This window comes from Cupressus sempervirens, chromosome 10 (assembly GCF_028749045.1).
Source record: "Cupressus sempervirens isolate cs-2001-9-10 chromosome 10, ASM2874904v1, whole genome shotgun sequence".
In the NCBI taxonomy this organism is placed as follows: Eukaryota; Viridiplantae; Streptophyta; class Pinopsida; order Cupressales; family Cupressaceae; genus Cupressus; species Cupressus sempervirens.
The window spans coordinates 308,798,600-308,819,683 of NC_143127.1; positions in this window are offsets into that span (position 1 = coordinate 308,798,600).

Below are 21,084 nucleotides of genomic sequence, written 5' to 3' on the forward strand. Positions count from 1 at the left end.
CCAAGGCTTTGGACATGGAAGACTGGAGAATTTCCATATTGATTAACTTTTCATATTCTAAGACTAACATTCCTAAAAATGACTCAAATGAAGGCTTAGTGAAGGCACTTCCCATTGTTAACTTGTAAGTATTATAACTTGAAACAAAAGTTTCATATTTCAGAGGAAGATGAGTCATCACATGATTGATAAACTTTCCATCCTTGATAGGTTCACCACAATCCTAGAGTTGTGCCCTATACATGTCTACTTGGGTAAGATAATATTTTATGGTGTCATAATTCATAGGATCCAATTTGAGAAGATTTTCCTCAATGGTGTAGGCCATATCTTCATCTCCTATCCCATACAATGCTTCAACTTTATCCCAAACTTATATTGGATTGGTAATGTTCTTGATGTGATATTTGATAGGCTCTGAGATATTCTTTAGCATGGTTCCTAAGGCCATCCCATGTTTTGATTCCTAGTCTTCTTTACAAGACTCATCACCATCATCATCAACTTTCTTTGTTGCATCAGTTACATAACATAGTAAACCTTTTCAACTAATGGTTCCTTTATCTTTCCTTTCCAAGCTGCATAATTATGTGGTGTTAATTTAGAAAAAGAACCCATAATGTAAAAGAAAGAGCACAATATCAAGGAGATGGAAGAACACAAGACACACCCCCCCTTTTCACTCAATCAAAGAATCTCCACACCCCAAAAAAGATGATTTGGCACTTTATATTTAGTGTGGGTACAATAGCCACTTACAAATTTTGGGCCAAAGTGGAACTTTTATTTTTGATATTTAGAACTAAAAATATGGAGTTATATATGACTCAACAAGATAAAACACAAGACCACTCAAGGATCTAATTAATTACAAGTACCAAAATAGGGAAAAAAAAAAAGGATTAAATTTTGAAAGTACTATGTCTACTCATAATTACTCCAAATTGATAACATATTTGGAAAGTAGACAAAAAATTATGCACTTTCAAAAAAATAGCACCTAAATATGCATCCATGTGAGCCCGAACAAAGCCTCTGAAGTTGTAAAAGTTAGAATTAACAAATTTTAGAAAAATTTAAGAACAAATATTACAAACAACTTGCACCAATGTGTAGTTCATAAAATTCTACCTTAAAACAAAAAAAAAAAAAATTGCTCAAATAAAAGAGTCCATATGAGGGAGATATCGTTGTTTGAAAATCACCTCTTTAATTATTTTTCCTAAATTTCCACCATCACACCTCCAAAAATAAAATGACTCTAGATTTCACCTCAGATGTCTATTTTTGATGAAATAAAAGTTGATTTTGGGGTTTGTTAACCTTTTGAATGTGATACCAAGATCTGATTTGAAATAACAAGCTCCAATCTTGACCTACAAAAAAAAAAAAAAAACTCTCCAATGGCTATGCAATGAAACTCCTATGGTTCTAATACCATGTAAGAATTTACCTAAGGCAATAATTCAATGCCAAGATCAAGAAGCTCAATGGATAGCACAAGATAGACAAATGAGAATCAAATGAGAATGGATATCAGATGATTGGATGAATACATCATAGAAGAGCCTTGTATATAAAGGCAATCAAGATGACTAGGAGTCATGCAAAGAGATAAGCATACCAACTAAGTACATGTCCACCAATAGTGGATCATCCTCCATTGTACATGAATGTACATGCAGCAATGAGAGGATAAGAATGTAAAGGTGTATCTCATAAAGAGATGTAGTTGACAACATGTGCTCAATTGGAGTGCATAAAACTATGTTGTCTACATGACAACTCATATGAATATGCAAACTCCTAGGTGTCTTCATGAAAACTAAAATAAAAATGCATTATCCTAAGTAAACTTAAGTAAAGTGTAAATAGTAAATACTTATTTGCACCAACACCATTGAATCATTCATTTGCATTGATGATGCTATAGTGTTCCTTGATGTGATAAGGGCAACAAAACTAGCAAGTGTGTATCATGACCTAGTTAAATAATTTTTGATGATAACGAAAAATATTAAAGAACCAAAAGTTGATAGTGATCTTATCTATGCATATGCTAATATTTATGGACTTGGTTAAATCAAAGAATTATTTTGACGCCAAATGTAACTAATCTTCAAAGTGTGGGAGATCCTCTATTTGGTGAAGCTCTATATGAGGCTACTAAGATAATTTTCACTTTCATTTCCAAATGGGAAAAAATTGAAATCACTCTGGTCAAAATTTCTCAATTCCAAGGAGTAGATGATGTTTCTTAAAAGGAAAATAGTTCAAAGACATGGAAGGAAATATATTTTTCCTATGTTAATATCGATGTGTTTAGATTGGCTCAAATTTATGGTTTGAATACCATTATATAGGTAATTGGTTTGTAAACAAAAGCTCTTTTCTATGTGGTTTATTCATTGTAAATAAGAATTATGACATAAAGAGTGAACATTTTGGATATTGATGGTTTCATTCTAAATCAACTTTTTTCTCTTCATCATAATTTGGGAAAGTTAATCAACAATATTTATTTGTAATTTTTTTCTATTTCTTAATGCTCTTTATTATTAGTATGTTCAGTTCTTATTTTCACTTGATTGTTGACTTAAGATTGCTTCCTTAGACTTATTTATTCTTATTCATTTTGACATGTCTTGCAATCCTTTTTGTTCATGCTAAGAGTTTCTTATTGAAGTTGTGGTATGACAATGTTTTTAGTCTATTGTTGTAAGTTAAACAAATCTGAGTTGATGTCATTTTCCTCTTAAATGTTGATTTCTTCTCTTTCAATGAGTGCTTATGCTGATTAGTTTGATCTAGATATTTGATTGCTGAAGAGTAATATCACTAGAGTATTATCCTTCTTTTTCTTCCATGCTTTATCTTCGTCCAACATATTGATTAGAGATTTAATGTCCAATGGCTTCAAATATTGGGAAAGAAAATATTTTAAGGTTAAGTGATTAGAAGAGAAGAAAATATATTTCTTCCTTTTTGTTGTTTAGATAATGGAGATAGAAAGTGGGATATAAATTTATTCCTTTAGCATGAAATTTAAGTGTAGAGATGGTAGAGTTCCCCTGTCTCTTATAGAAACTGCTAGCATAGTCATCACTTGCAAAGGTAAGATATCATCTTTCATTCTAAAATATGTATTTTTTTTATCAATTTTCATTACTCCAGATTCATGAGTTTTCTAATGAGCTAGTCCTATTATTATTCTTTCTCTAGATTGTTCAGTTATGGTAGCATGGAGGGATAAGGAGTTGTTGGTAATACAAGATGTTTAGGCTAAGACTTGTTTGATGGTCCCTAATATTCTTATTAGGCTAATAATAATTTAACCAATGTTTTGAATCTTGTCTTGGCAAAGCTTACATTTCTTGAACCTTTTTTTCATTTTCATTTTTAATGAAACCTATTTACACCTTGTAATGTGTTGAATAGAATTCAAGATTTTGTTCATACAGAGTGTAAATATGATAATAATATTTTCTTTTCTTGATTATATTTGTTATTCTACCACATATAGTTTCAATTTCTTTGACACAATTAATCAAGTTAAAGGTTCAATAGATGTTATTCAACTCATTCACATCTCAGTTGTTGTAATGGGTTTGGACTTGTCTAATAATGGAATTACAGGCACAAGAAATTTGGCTACATTTTCATTCTTGAAGTTGAAGCATTAAAGATTTAGATTATTGTTTTTCAAAATAACTAAAATTTATGTTCTTTGAGAACAGTATATAATGTTGCAGTGACCATGATCATGATAGATCTAATGTTGGGAAAGATAACTTTGTCAATTTTTTGCATTATTCTGTAAAGGGTACTAGCTCAATGGAAGAGTGCCTACTTTATAAGTAGGAGGATGGTGGTTCAATTCAATCATGCCCTAATTTGTCTAAATTAATGATTAAATAAACTACCAAATAAACTACCAATTATATTACCAAATATACTACCAAATCAACTACCAAATATACTACCATGTATACTACCTAGTAACAAGAATAAATGACTAAATCAATGACCTAATCAATTATTAAAATACTTTAGTCATAAATTTGGTTGGGAGATAAATGTCTGGCACTAAACTACCATTAGTAGTATGATCAAAATTAGTTACATAGCTATAATTTTTCATAGTTTATTTAGTAATATATTGTTGTTTTTATACTAGTGATGCCTATATAGAAGGTTTTTGTGAGCTTCCAATAGGGCCAACTATTATACTCCTTTGGTGCCTGCAGGATATGATTTGAAATGTAGTTGTATATTTTGAATGGAAGATTAGCAACCAGGATCCATAGGACTTTAAAATCCACGAGGAATATCGATCAAGAAATATTGTGCTATCGTGGGCCCTAATTAATTGATGAGGAAATCCAATTTTAAAGTTAAATTAATTATTGTCAACTACAGTGTGTGGACAACTTCATTTTTAAAAAAATTCTTGTTGAATATTGCCCACTTTATATTATTTCTAAGAAAAGAACTAAGGGCAAAAAAATACTTGAAGAAGAATTATAGTTTGATAGCATCAAAAGCACTTATTATCAGGTGCATATAAATGATTACATTCCTTGTAAAATCTATGCTATTGTTCATCGACTAATTTCTATAGGTCTATGTAAAGGGTCTTGATTTAAACCTTCAAATTTGATGTTGATGTTGTTTATAATTGTAGATAGTTTTTTGAGGGTAGTGCACATTTATCCTCATAATGAGACATCTTTGATGGATATGATCATTGTAAATATTGATATCTCCCATTTCTCCTACCGAAGAAAAGGTATTCATTGAAGCACACATTACATTTAATTGCCTCAATCGGATTCTATTTCAAAATGGAGCCAAACAAGAAATATTACAAACTATTTGGTTCAATTTAGTTGAGCTATATAATGAACATCTATAGGAAGAAAATACTACAATTATATAGGATGGAGGATGTAGCTATACTAGGAAGAACTAAGGATTTATCTAATAGTTGATGAGTATTTCCCACATATCAGTGAGATAAGTATTATTTCTTGAGTACTAATTTTCATTGCATATTATAGTCAATCTTTCAACTATATCCATGAATGTAATATAAGACTTATTTTTCTTATTTTTCATTGATCTATCCTTTTATCCATTGCACTAAAATGTTCAAGTTGGATATTCCAAAAGACAAAGATGATTTTCTCTGATTAGACTTATAATTGCTTCAAATATAGGAAACTTGTCATAAAGAGGAAAATTTATAAATAGTGAAAAAAAAGAGGGAGATTGAGATTCAGTGATGTAGGACCATCCTAGGTGTAAGAGCAATCTTGCATCATCCAAAAATATTTACTTTTTAGTCTTTTCTATTTTAGTAAGGACTAGTAGATAGGGTAGTTACTATTTATGGGAACTTTCTATTTTTAGTAAGTTTGTTATACAAGCTTAGAATGTTTTCATTTTCTACATGAAGGTTCATTTTAGATTTATAAGCCTACCATAAAAATCTCATTGCTCCAGTTTAAGTATCATAGAAGTTATTACATAATTTCGATGGAAATATTTGCATAAAAATCTTCAACATCACCGTTGGAGGCCTTAGAGTGCCCAGATGAGGTTTGAAAACTCAATGGAATAGCATTGCACCATTTCAAGCCTATAGATTTGGAGTTGGCATTTCTAAAAAGTGGTTATAATAGCCAATCAAAGCAACAATTTGAGAGTTATGGCCTTCTGAAGTTGGGCTGGCTAAAATTTCTAAAATAATTTGTCAAAGATGTATTTAGCTGACTCTATATGTATTGTTAGGTTCTATCAGCCCTAGGTATTAAGTTTGAGCATTTAGAACCTTCTTGGGAAGCATAAAATTGCCTATTTAAGAAAGGCTTGTCTAGGATAGCTCTGGGTGGTAGTATGCAACTTAGTCTTGCAAATTATTGTAATGAAGGTGCCTATGCGGGTTACTATATTGTACTTGTGAATTCTGTAATTTCACATTTGTGACATAAATTAGAAGTCCATTTTTTCCTCACATTTTCTATTGTTTCTTTTTTTCTATTATGAGTTTATGGTTTTAAGGGGAGCACCCTTTATCAAGTGGTATTAGAGCTAGAGTTCTCAAGTGTGTGGATAGACCACAAACTATGAGATAGTTCACACCAGGACCATGGTTTGCGTTGTGTGTGTAGGAAGAGCACTAATTGTGAGGTAGTTTTCATTAGGGTTTTAGTGAAGGTGCAAAAAATGCCTCCATGGAGAGAGCATAGTGGAGGAGTGGTAGGTGTTACATCTAAGGATTTTTGAGCCCTCCAATGGAAAATGCAAGAATTGGAAGAACAAATGCATAGATGAATAAATCTTCCCATAACAGATCAAAGTGAGGATGAAGATAAAGTAAAAGAAAATGTCAAAGTAGAGGTAGTTCTAAACCTAGAGGGAAAGAGGATTTTTAAGTCCATCTCTAAGATTGGAAAAAGACATAAGTTTGAAGTTCTAACTTTTTTGGGAAATCTTAACATAGAGGAGCTCTTCCATTGGATCAATGAACTAGAGGAATACTTTGAGTATGAAGACATTGATGATCCTAATAGGGTTAAGTTTACGAAGGTAAAATTGAAGGGACATGCAAAGATTTGGTTGTAGGAGGTTGAGTTGGAGCGAAATAGAAAAGCAAAGGATAAAATCACCAGATGGGATCATATGCTAGATAAAATGAAGAAAAAATTCATTCTTATGGATTATGAGCTTGATCTATTGAATAAGATGCAAGGGTTGAAGCAAGTAGGAACATTTTTTCAAGAGTATACAGAAGAGTTTTACCAAGTTCTCATTAGAACTGGCCATGTAGAAGATGATAAGGAAAATGTGGCCTATTATCTTAATGGGTTAAAGCCAAGTATTTAGGATGAGTTGAGTGTCATTCAAATGAATAGTATTGAGGAGGCATACTAGATTTCCCTAAGTGTTAAGGAGAAATTGAACAAGAAGTTTGATAATAAGAATAGTGGAAGAGGTCATGGTGGAAGATCTGGCAAATGATCTTATGGTGGTCGTAAAGATGATCTAAAGAAAAAGGATGAGGCTAGAAGTAACATTTAGAACCAAAGTGGAAACAATTTCAATCATTTCAATGATCAGAACAATAAATATTAGAGAGGAAGAGGCAAAGGACAAGGATCTAGAAGAGGAGGCTTCCATGGGAAATGTTTTCACTGAAGAGAAGAAGGCCATAGAGCATTTGAATCTTTTCACTAACAAGGAAGAACAAATCAAAGAATAGAAGACCAGGCTAGAGTTGCACATGTTGATGAAGATGTCAGGTAATCACATTCTAAAGATGCTAAAAGGAGAGAATTCCTAGTTAACAAAAGAGTCTTTCTGAGTAGTGAGAATGAACTTGATCAAAGAAGGAGCTTGTTTCACACAAGGTGTAGATGTGAAGATAAGTTTTTTGATATGATCATTGATGGTGGAAGTATTGAAAATATGGTGTTAGAAATGATGGTCACTAAGTTTAAGCTAAAGGGAAAGAAACACTCAGGTCCATAGCATATTGCTTGGGTGCAAGATGACCACAAGATCATGGTTAATGAGCAGTACTTAGTGATGTTCAAGATTTGAAGCTACTAGGATAAGGTATTATGTGATATCATACCTATGGATATATGTCATATGTTGCTAGGTAGCCCATGGTAGTTTTAAAGACATGTTGTACATAATGGGCAAGCAAATACTTACACTCTAACCAAGGATGGAGTGAAACATAAGTTGAAGACATTGCTGCCAAAATATTTTTTTTGATGGAAGAGAGTTTCTTAAAGGTATGAAGCATAAGCATATGTGTTTTTCTATAATTTCAAAAGATAGTAAAGAAGAATTAGAGGAGGTCACTTCAAAAGTTGCAGATATGTTGGTAGATTTTTTTGATACTATATTAGATAATGTACCTAATGGATTGCTGCTAATGAGGAAGATCAGTCACTAGATGGATTTGGTTCTAGGAGCCAATTTTCCAAACAAGGTAGTGCATAGAATGACACTAGCCAAAACTGAAGATTTGAATGGACAAGTTCATGAGTTGTTGCAGAAGGGGTTGATTTGAGAGATTCTAAGCCCATGTGTTGTACCAGCCATATTAACACCAAAGAAGAATGGAGAATGGAGGATGTGCAAAAATTCTCGAGCTATCAACAAGATCATAATCAAGTATAGATTTACATTGCCAACAATGGATGATATTATGGACTATTTGAGTGGACTTGAGTATTTCACAAAAATACATCTAAAGAGTGGATAAAATCAAATTTTTATCACAAAAGGTGATGAGTGGAAGACCACTTTTAGGACAAAAGAAGGACTATGCGAGTGGTTAGTCATGCCTTTTGGGCTAACCAATGCACCAAGTACCTTCACGAGGCTCGTGAATGAGGTATTGAATGAGTTTCTAGGTAAGTTTGTAATTGTTTACCTAGATGATATTTTTATCTTTAATAAGACATTGGAAGAGCATTTGATTCATCTTTGCAAGGTGTTAGATAAGTTGAGGGAAGAAAAGTTGCTAATAAACTTGAAGAAGTGAAGTTTTGTAAAGAAGGAGTTGGTAGTTTGTAGTCTTAGTACAATGTCTAAAAATGGACCCAAAGAGAGTGAATGCTATCCTTGAATGGCCTACTCCAAGGAATGCGATAGAGATAAGATCTTTTCATTGACTAGCTAGTTTTTAGAGAATGTTCATAAGAAGTTTTAGCAATAATTGTGGACCATTGATTGAAACAATGAGAGGGAATAGGAAATAATTTAAGTGGGCTATAGGAGTAGATAAGAGTTTTAATTTGTTGAAGTAGAAAGTTACTAAGTAGCCTGTTTTATAAACTCTTGATTTTAACAAGGTGTTTCAAGTAGACTGTGATGCTAGTGGTACTGCAATAGGAGCAGTTATGAGCTAAGAAGATAGACTTGTTACTGATTTTAGTGAGAAGTTGAATGATAAATAAATAATTTTTTTTTTATGATTAGGACTTTTATTCTATAGTTCAAGAATTGAAGAAGTGAAGATGTTCTCTTCTTCCTAAGGAGTTTTTTTTGTATGCTAATCATCAAGCTTTGCAATATTTGAATAGTAAAGAAAAATTGAACCAAAGACATTTGATGTGGGTTGAGTTTTTGAAAATTCATATGTTTTTTTGAAACACAAGAGTGGGAAGTGTAACAAAGTTGTAGATTCTCTTAGTAGAGGACAAATTTTGTTGACATAAATGAAGATAGAGGTAGTTGGGTTCAAGGAACTCAGTACTTTGTATCAAAATGATCCTAATTTTGGTGAAGTGCGGAATAATTGTACAAAGCTATTTACACTTGATAGGACAAAGTGATTGGATTTCATGATTGATGATAGTACATTGTTCAAAGGAAGCCAGTTGTGCATTCCCAAAAGTTCAATGAGAGAGAATCTCATCAAGGAGAAGCATAGTGGATGATTAGCTAGACATTTTGGTAGAGATAAAATCATAACTTTGGTTGTTGAGAATTATTATTGGCCATAGTTGCAATAAAATGTGAAGAATTTTGTGTAGAGTATGTCAGATGGCAAAAGGGATAAAGTAGAATGTATCAAACATTACCTATACCAAAGATGTCATGGGAGGATGCTAGGATGGATTGTTCTTGGATTACTGAGGACATAGGTAGGGCATGATTCTATTTTTGTGGTGGTTGACAGGTTTTCAAAGATGGCATATTTATTCCTTTCAAGAAGACTAGTGATGTTGTTGATGTGGCAGAGTTGTTTTTTAGAAAAGTGATGAGACTACATGGTCTACCAAAGAATCTAGTTTGAGATCAAGATACCAAATTTGTTGGGTATTTCTAGCCTACATTTTGGAGGAAATTGAAGATAGAGTTGAAGTTCAGCTCATCACAACATCCATAGATTGATGGACAGACATAAGTTGTGAATCGCAGTTTGGGAAATTTGTTGAGATGTTTGGTTGGAGACAAGCCAAAAGGATGAGATCTAATTTTACCATAGGTAGAATTTCCCTATAATAATTTTATCAATAGAAGTACTGGTAAATCACCATTCTAGATTATACATGGGAGTAGTCCAAAAAATTCTTTTGAATTGAGGTAGTTGGATAAAGGAGAGATACATAGTGTTCAAGCAAAATAATTTGTTGAATATTTGAAGAATATCCATGAGGAGGTGAGGAAGCACATCATAAAGATGAATACACAATACAAGACTAAGGAAGATGTTAAAATTAGGTATACAAAATTTTAGATTGGAAATTAAGTCATGGTTCATTTGAGAAAGGAGCATTTTCTAGTGGGTACATATAATAAGATGAAGATGAATAGGTTTGGACTATGCAAGATTGTGAAAAGGCATGATTCTAGAAATGCCTATGAAGTGGAGTTACTTGTTGAATTGAATATTTCACCATTATTTAATATTTTAGATTTGACAAAGTTGTAGAAGTGCAGTGCAGTTATCTAGTAGCTAGTTTGGCCACAAAGGAGAGTGAGGAAATACTAGACAGTCATGTTGGTAAAAGTACACAGAATAAAACTTATGAGGAATACCTTATCAAATGGAAAGGGAAGCTAGTAGAGGATTCATCATGTCTATCAAGGGAGAAGGTTAACCATCTAGTTTTTCCTTTGAACACCTGAGATGTGACAAATTCACTTCTCAAATTACCCTGGGTGTCTGATGCAGGAGCATCCTAGGTGTAAGAGAAATCTTGCATCACCCAATAATATTTTCTTTTCAATATTTTCTATTTAATAAGGATGAGTAGATAGGGTGGTTACTATTAATGGGGACTTTATATGTTTAATAAGTGTGTCATATGATCTCAGAATGTTCTCATTTACTACATAAAGGTTCATTTTAGAGTTATAAGCCTACCATAAAAATCTCATTACTCCAACTTAAGCATCAGAGAAGTTATTGTAGATTTTTGGTGGAGATATTTGTAGAAAAATATTTAGGCTCATTGTCAGAGACCTTAGAGTGCCTAGATGAGGTTTGAAAACTAGACAAAAAGGTGCTTGCATGATTCCCAGCCTGTAGATCATGAGTTGGCATTTTTGAAAAGTGGTTATAGTAGACAATTAGAGCAAGATTTCAAGAGTAATGGCCTTCCAAAGTTAGACTACCAAAAATTTCTAAAATAATTTGTCAAAGATGTATTTAGCTAACTCTATATGTATTGTTAAGGTCTGACAACCCTATGTACTATGATTGATCATCTAGAACCTTCTGAAGTGGCATAAAATTGCCTATAACAGAAAGGCCTAGACATTGCCTAGGCGAGTTCTGGGTGGTAGTACGTAACTTAGTCTTGCAAATGACTATAATGAAGGTGCCCATGTGGGTTAGCATATTGTACTTGTGAATTCCGTAATTCTACATTTTTAGCACAAATAAGAAGTCCATATTTTGTTCTTGCATTTTCTTTTGTTTTATTGTTTCTATTATGATTTTATGGTTGTAAGGGGAGAACCCTTCATCACTTAGAGGGAGGTTAAAATTTAAGGACATCTTCAAAGAGAGGGAGAAAATAGAGGATATGATTTAGCAAACCTATAGGAGACCTTAATCATATTTATTTCAAGGAAGTAAACCCTATTATGATGGATTATCCAGTGATCAATAAATTGTAGCAATTAGGAGGAATGTGATTCATAAATATACCTCATGACCATATATTTTTTAATGGGCCTAGCCCTGTGTTTATCATGAGGAATTGATGACTCCCAAATGGTCATCACTTGTATTTGTAGAAGTTATTTTAAGGTGACAATCTTTCAATAACTTGTATTGTGAGATCAAATAAATCAAGTAACTAGTGAATGTCTTGCATCTCAACATTCTAGAAGACCATGATACTTAGATTATTTGGTTAATATCATTTATATTCTAGGAGGCCAATACTCTTGATATAAAACGTGATATAAAATCTTATTTTGAGCAATTGGTGAATATCATATGATATTCTAGGAAACCAATACTTGTGATATCAGATGTGATATCACACCTTTTTTGAGTATTTGGTGAATATCATTAATATTCTAGGAGCATAATACTCTTGATATCAAATGTGATATCAAATCTTATTTTGAGTATTTGGTGAATATCTTAGGTAGTATAGGAGATTAATACTCTTCATATCAGATGTGATATCAAAACCTGATTTGAGTAATTTGTGAATATTGTATGTTAATATTCTAGACAACCTATACTCATGATATCAAATGTGATATAAAAAAATATCGAATATCTTCTGATCAAATATATTCTTATATCAAGGTAACATAGGGTCATGTGTTTATCCTCCCCAACTAAGAGGGAGTGTTGATGTGTAGTAGCTTCAATTGGATAAACCTATACATAATTTTATATATATATATATATATATATATATATATATATATATATATATATGTATGTAATAATAATATAAATATGGTTATATTTATTATAATATTAATTATTTATTTAAAAATAGATATGTCCTTTAAAGGGATAGGTCTATTCCTGATTTATTCTTACTAATATGAGGAGAGACCTTTTGGAATACACATACCAAATATCATGACAATGTTGTTACATTTGCAATGATCCTATAAAAATTCAATAGATTTGATACTCACTTTCATGAGACTTTTTATAATTCAAAGATGGAATTTTCATTATCCTAAGAAGTGATCATATCATAACTTAATGTTAGACTTTTAAAGTTAATTATTGTGCAAGTAACTTCACAAGGACATTATAATGTAAGAGGTTAAAATAATATAGTGTTTTGAGTTTAGATTGATTACATGGAAATGTGAGATAAATGTTCAATTTTTATTTAGGGTTACTTTGTATACTATGTATCTTTGTGATTAATGCATATAGGTGATTAGGATGATGGAAACATGATGGGTTTTATGGTCTAATCCTATTTGACATGTGAATTGTTCTTTTAGAGTAGAATTAATACTATTAGCTTACATTATAATAATTCAAAATGTTGCATGCACTTTATAACAATGTAATTATTAATTACCTTGACAAGTGATGGATGTTTTTTATTAGATAAATTTTTTTTACAAGGATCCTCAAACCCAAGTTTGAAACAATACAAAAGGCTGAAAATAAGCAATTAAAGCTTAGCCAAAGGACAAGAGCCAAACAAAAGGCTAGAACAACAGATCACCAAACAAAAGGTGACCAAAGTGGCAACATAACAGCCACCAACATAGGATTTTACTAGGCTCCTAAAACCTTAGGAAGATAAGGGAAAAAAGTCCCCAACCATGATACACAACAAAATACAACAGGCCAAAAGCCAGCGGACAAAAAAAGCACAACAGGACAAAAAGACCAGTCATGCTTTGCCTTTAGATCCCTTCTTTTGAGAACATAATGCCATATCAAAAGAGGCAGTGGACATCTTGATCTTTTTTCCTTTTACAATGGTCCATCCATCCTCCACCAAGCCAATAGCCTTCTACCACCATAAATCAGCAACACCAGAGCCAAGCCTAGAAATCCCTAAGACTAGGGAAGAGGCCACAACAGGAGTATCTACAACCAGAGAAGAAGGAACATGAAGGATGGATGTTGGGAATACAAATTATGTATATTTAATGTTGATATATTTATGTGATGTTAATCATATATAAATTTTCTTAGACTACTAATTTTTGAATTTAGTTTGCAAGAAATTAAGAATGGAAATAGAATTAAAGAACCAAGGTTAGGCCTATGTGAAATAATAAAACTAAGATTAAGTCTAATGAAGATATGAAAAACTCTTTGTAATGTATTTTATTTGAAAATTTGAGTGTAAATGTTTTTAAATTATAATATTTGTATTATGTGAGTAGCCATGCAATGTGTAATTGTGAAGTGTATGTTTCAGTGTCATTTGACACATGCATTATGTGTATTTGGTAATGACATGTCCATTTAGCATTTTGAAAAGAGAAAAATAAACTAGGGTAGAACCTATTAGGCTACATATGAAACCCACTTGATTTTAGTGCTTTGAGTGAGGTCTCACCATTTTGAACCCATAGGATAAGTTCAAGTGAATATTAGAGGGGTTAAAAATTACCCTAGGGGGTTGTTTAGATAAAAAAAATAGATAACCCAAGAGTTGTATCAAGGGATAGATGCTAATTTTTTACCATTAGAGTGTCCAAAGCACATTTATAACCCTCCAAAAGTACCACTTTTCAAAAGTAGATAAAATGAAAGAGGTCCAGTCCATTCCCTTCTCCACACTTTTGGTTTACCTCACCTTTATGGTGGAAGACAAGGGTGTAAGAGAAAGGACTTAAAGTCTTTCCCATTAGGGAAATTCGATTGGGAAGTAGGAAAGAGGCCTTTTTGGAGGGACTTGGTAGAACTTAGAGGTTTTTCATCCACTCTCCAATTTTGGGGACATCTTAGAGTCTTTTCATCATTTTTTTTTTGCCAAGGAGGAAAGGCTAATAAAGAGAGGATTTTCATCAAACCTCATTTCATATTTGCACTAGTTAAAGGTTGGGGCTTTATTTCCATGGAAGAGAAATTTATTTTGGTCTCGTGTTGTGTTGTAAACTATTATTTTGTGGTTACATGTTTCATGTATTTCCTTGAGATGTTTCTATTGTTTTCTGTGATCTTTCTTGATTGATGTTCATGGGAGTTAAATATGGGTGAAGTAATTATGGAAACTATGGTTGTAGATACTCTCTTCTTGGAGAAGAGAGATAAATAGACACAGATTATGGGATCCATGTTCCTAGTTTGTATTTTATTTTATCATGGGTTATGTATGGGTTTATTTCTTTTTAGTGATCTTATGAAAGAATGTTTGTCATTTAGTCTTCTAAATATGTGTAAATATTATTTCCATGATATGGAATTTATATTCGTGTTTTGAAGCAATAATTTCCCCATTCTATTTGGTCCACCTTCACTAGTCCTAAAAGGTAGATTGTAACATAGTGCAAATCCTTAATTTGTGATTTTTATTGAATTCTTGCATGATATTTATTACCCATTTTATATGCTTGTATGGGTATGCTAGCATGAATGCTGATGGTTTTCTTTTAGGGGAGTATCCTAAGCATTTCTAGAGCATGTAAAGATGGACAACATGATTGATATGTTGCCTTTATATCATTGATGAAAACATAGCATGGTTTCTATGAAGATAAGAGTAGGGAATAGAAAGTAAGATCATACAGACAAATAAGTCATGGTTAAGTGAAGCCTGGTTAAGGATGTGATCTACATTATGTCCTAATGAAGAGGTTAAGAGCACATCAAGTAAAATAATTTTTTTTTATAGGAACTAAATTGGTATTCAGAGACAAGATGAATGAACATGGTGAAGTTGTGAGAAACAAAGCTAGACTAGTATGCAATGTTATTCATAGCAGGAATGTATAGATTATGAAGAAACATATTCCTCTATAGCCAAAATGGAAGCAATGAGAAGATTTTTGGCTTATGCATCAAATAAGAAGTGCAAAGTGTATCAGATGGATGTCAAATAAGCCTTTATAAATGGGAAAATTAAAGAAGAAGTTTACATTGATAAGATTGAATGATTTCCTATGACAAAAGGCAAGGATATGGTATGCAAATTAAAGAAAGAACTATATGGTCTAAAGCAAGCACTAGAAACTTGCATGCAAGATTGGATATGTATTTGGAGAAACTTGGATTTTATAAAGATACAATTGATAGTAATCTTTATTTGAAAGAAATTGAAAATTACTTGTTGATCATTGTGATATTTATTTATGACATAATCTTTCGAGGTAATGATGAAGAAAGTGATAAGTTTTTTGAAGATATGAAGAATGAATTTGAGATGAGTATGATAGGTGAGATGAAATTTATCTTAGGTTTATAGATTGTGCAAATATGTGATGGTATTTTCATTTGACAAACCAAGTACTTGAAAGACTTGTTGAAAATATTTGGTTTAGTAAACTATAAGCCTATTGATAAACCTATGATAACCAGTCACAAGTTATCCAAAAAATATTTGATACCTGAAGTTGAGGAGAAGATCTATAGATAAATTATTGGAGGTATCCAATATCTAGCTTGTACTAGAGAAGATATAAAAAATGCAGTTGGGATAGTAGAAAGATTTCATCCTCATCCTAAGGAATGTCATTACATAGAAACAAAAAGGATATTCAAATATTTGAAGGGTACAACTGATTATGGATTATGGTATGATAGCTCAAGTGACTTTATATATGCTTCTACTGATGCAAATTGGGTAGGTAGTATGGATGATAAAAAAAGAACCACTGGTGGAGCATTTTTGCATGGAGAAAGGTTAGTTTTATGGCTAAGAAAGAAAAAGAAGACTATATTTTATAGCTCCTACAATAGAAGTAGAGTATGTAGCAATAGAAAATAATTACAATTAGATAATGTGGATGAAGTAGATGTTGAAGGATATTGGGATAGAATTATCAGAGCATGTTGTCATACATTATGAAAAATCAAGTACATTAAGTATATCTAATAATCATGTATTGCATTCTAAGACTAAACATATATCCATTAAGTATCATGTTTTGAGAGAGAAGGTTGTAGAGAAAGAAATCAAATTGGAATATGTCTGTACAAAGGAGAAAGTTGAAAAAATTATTACTAATCCTTTACCTAAAGATACTTTGATTATTTGTGCATTATGCTTTGGGTTATGCCTTTGCCCACCTCTGATTAGATGATGTAGAGAATGCATTAGTATAGTTGTTTAGAGCATTGGACTAAATGTTGATGCTTCCCATATGGGGGAGTATATGAGATGAGAAGAGTCATCAAGGACTCTTGGTAGCTAATTTAGAATAGTTTATTTGGGTACTTGAACTGATTGAAGACATAGGGTAGATTATTGTCATAATGAAGCATTTTTCATTGATATCAATTGGCACGAGTATGCATGAAAAAATCCCCCTATGTGTGAATGTGGGATAGTATGAAGAGGAAGTGTAATGAATGGTGGATAAGATCCTCTAATGGAGGAAATATTGATCAATGGGGAGATATTATGATCTCCTATGTATAAGGTTTCAATGGGGAGATACATTGAATAGGGGAGAAGTTGCACTCATTGTTTAGTGTGTGAACAAATGTTTGTTGGAATATTCAAATATGGAAAGAGTACTTATGAGAGAGGGGGGGGGGGGGGGTGAATCATACGTATCATACTTTAGCCAATAAAACTCTTAACTAAAATTAAATTGCATGCATGTAAATACATCAAATAAACATGTAACAAAAAACATGCATCAATAACACTTTAACACTAGAATTTGGTAACCCAGAAACCCTCTAGTAATAAGAAGGTAAAACTGGGGTGGGGATGATACCCACAAAAATTACTACAGCAATATTTTTCAACCACTTCTAATGGTTTGCCTTGTTAAAGGCCTACCCTGTTAAAGGCTTTACACTGTATCAATAGTGACCTAGTTAGAGGCTTTCAACACTTAACATGAAGTGTTACCCTGTTAAAGGATTTCATCACCTAGTTAAAGGATTTATCGAAATAGTTGTTAAGCTAACCTATCACCATAGGATTTTTCATTCTAATACAATTTCTAGAGAGTATTAGGTACAATAAACCTAACTGATTACAATCCTTGATTGCTGATTGTAGGCACTTGTTCTGCTTTCTCTGATCTGAATCCTTTCGTGATCTGCTAATCCTCACTTCTGAAATTAAAATTCCTTACAAACCCTTGTATGTCTTCTCACACCTCTTGTCTCTTACACTTAAAAATAAAGTTTTGTCTTCCTTATAAAGACATTTGAAGATTTAAGGTTAGGTATGGATCTACGATCCATATTCAATCTTCATTTTCTGCTCAATACTTGTCTTTTTCGTATTGGTTGCATGCCTTTAGCATTTTTCTTATTGGCTGCATGCAAATTGCATAGGGAAAATAAAAGATTTGATCTCATCATTAAATCCTTCAAGATTTACCTTATGTAAGCTATAAAAACTATTTGCATCATAGTTTGTGCAATTACAAACTCTTATGTTGATATACTAAGTTACTTGGCTCCTGAAGTATTGCTAATGCTCGAAACATGTTGTTTCCTGGATAGCTCGGCACCTTAACAAAATTGTATTATTCGGCACCTCATGTTACTCGGCACTTGTTAACACTCGACACTTATTAACTCTCGGCACTTGTTAACACTCGACACTTATTAACACTCGGCACTTGTTAACACTTGGCACCTGAACTTCACTCGGTATCTGATTTTCACTCGGCAGTTGATCTTCACTCGGCATCTGAAAACTACTCAGTATATAAAGATCACTCGGCATGCATGATGTACTCAGCATCCAATGTGGAATATGTTTAAGCATGTTGGAACTCAAGTGTCAAAAACATTATGATGTTAACAATGTTGTGAATTTTTAAGTGTGTTCAAACAACTGGTGCAAGTTGTTTAGTGTGTGAACAAATGTTGTCGATCCTAAAGAAAGAGATGTAGAATAGAATAGTGTTCCAAAGAATTTCAAATTTGATTGATGTAGAGGATTTGAAAAGAAGGGAACAACAAAAATAGAGGATTTTTTTGGTATTCTTGGAAATTAGATATTTTTCATCTTTTGTCCATTACTGTGAATGGGGGATATTGTTAGAATGAATGCTAATGGTATTCCTTTGGGGGAGTATCCTAAGAATTCCTACAACATATGGAGAAGGATAACACAATTCACATGTTGCATTCATAACTATTTTGGTCATTGATGACAACATACTACATTTTTTGTGAAGATTGATAGAGTAATAAATAGAGAATGAGATCACACATAAAGATAATTTAGGGCCAAGTGAAGCATGGCTAAGGACATTTTCTATAATGTATTTGGATGAAGACGTTAATTTCACATCAAGAAGATAGGAAACAAGGAGGGAATGAACTACTAGGGCCAAAGGAACACCTAACTATCCAAGAACCTCGTTGAGTAAAAAAAAAATAGAAGAAAACATAGAGAAAATACCAAGGAGAGAGAGAGAGAAATACTTTTATTGATTCATCAAGCTATAAACATACAAGCCCAAGCGTAAGGCCTTCTAGGTTACCACCTAGCTTCAAATTTGTAATTTCTAAAACATATGAATGAACTCTCTAAGTTCTCCAAAACTAGATCAAATACCTCTACTTATACTTGCCAAAATGTCTTACAAAAGATTCTAGATCATTACATAATAGAAAGATCACCCTCAAAATGGTTTGTACTCATCCCAATAGAAGATCCTATCATTAAATTAATGATCCAATTAAATACATAAGTCGACTAAAACTAAGAACCAACTATAGACAAACATGGCCAAAGAAGGAACTATTCATCTACAAATATTAGATTCACTCAACATATGAAGGAACACTCAGTCAACACTAGATTTCTTGGTTAACACTAGAACTCAGTTAACACTATGCGTACTCAACTAACTCTACATATACTTCATTAATACTGTGGGTACTTGTCTAACACTACAAGAACTCTGTTAAAAATTTGAAAATGAACAAAATAGTAGGATAAAAAAACCTAGGTTGCTCCTCATTTAGATAACTTGGGTTGAAAGAAATGATTCTCCTAAATCATGCAAGTGAGACACCCTGAGTTGAATCCTACTTAGATTGAGAAATCTATGTAGCATCTTTAATTGGTCTATTCTTCCACTTCACCAATTATTCATAGTAATATTTTTCTCTTTGATCCAATATCTTTTCAACCTCTTTCATCTACTTCTTTGAATAATAATCTAATACAACAACTGCATCATCTGATTCATGATACTCATACAAATTAGTAACATTGAATATAGGAGATATGTCCATGGACATGTCATCAGGAAACTCAACTTCATAAACATTACCACTATCAAACTTCCTTAAGATCTTACAAGGTCCAAAATTATTCATCTTTAGCTTATTGTATGTTCCAATAAGAATTATTCCTTTCTTCAAATGAACTATCACCTCATCACCAATATCAAAAACATGATGTCTCCTAGACTTAACAACATTCTCCTTATACTTCTGAATACTTTTTTCCAACTTCAACTTCACTTCCTCTTGCAAAGACTTCATAAAATCAGAAAATTCTTCCCCTTTAGCTCTTCTCTTCTCTTCTCTTCATCAACAACATTGCTCAAATATGATATTCCTCTAGGATGCATTCCCGTAAAAATCTCAAAATATTCTTTTCCTATAGTCCTATTTACATAATTATTATATGAAAACTTAGCTTGTGTCAATATCATATCCCAATTACTCATCTTATCTCTAACTAAACATCTTAACAAATTTCTCAAGCTTCTATTCACAACATCTGTTTGTCACTCTATATGTAGATGGAATGTAGAACTAAACCTCAACTTAGTACCCATATTCTTACACAAATCTCTCCAAAAGTAACCAATAAAATTACTCTCTATCAAAAATAATACTTTTTGGAAATCCATGCAATTTGACAATCTCTTTGAAGGAAATCTCAATAGCATACACATCATTTGATTTGTTCTTACATGGTATAAAATGTGTTATTTTATAAAATCTATCCACAACAACAAATGTGTAACCATAGCCTTTGTATATCTTAGGTAATCTCAAAAAAAATCCATATAGATGTCACTCCAAGGTTTATTAGGTATAAAAATAAGTGTATACAATTTAGTATTCTAACTTACTCCTTTTGCAACTTGATGAATTTGACAGCTCCTTACAAAATTCTGAATTTCCTTATACAGCTATGGCCAATATACTTATCCTATATCAAACTCAATGTCTCATAAATTCCAAAATGTCCAACCAATATTCCAAAATTCCTTTCCTTAATCAAATTAGCTCTCATAGAATTTATTGGTATATACAACTAAATTCCTTTGAACAATATACCTTCTTGAATAAAATACTCATCATACTTTGATGCAAGAGCATTCTTGGTTGGCTAGCAATCATGTAGGATGGTGTGGTTTGGTCTTGGAATTAGGGAATTTAGTTATATAAGGAGAAGGTACTTGATTATTGAAGGCACTCAACATGGACTCAGAGCTCAA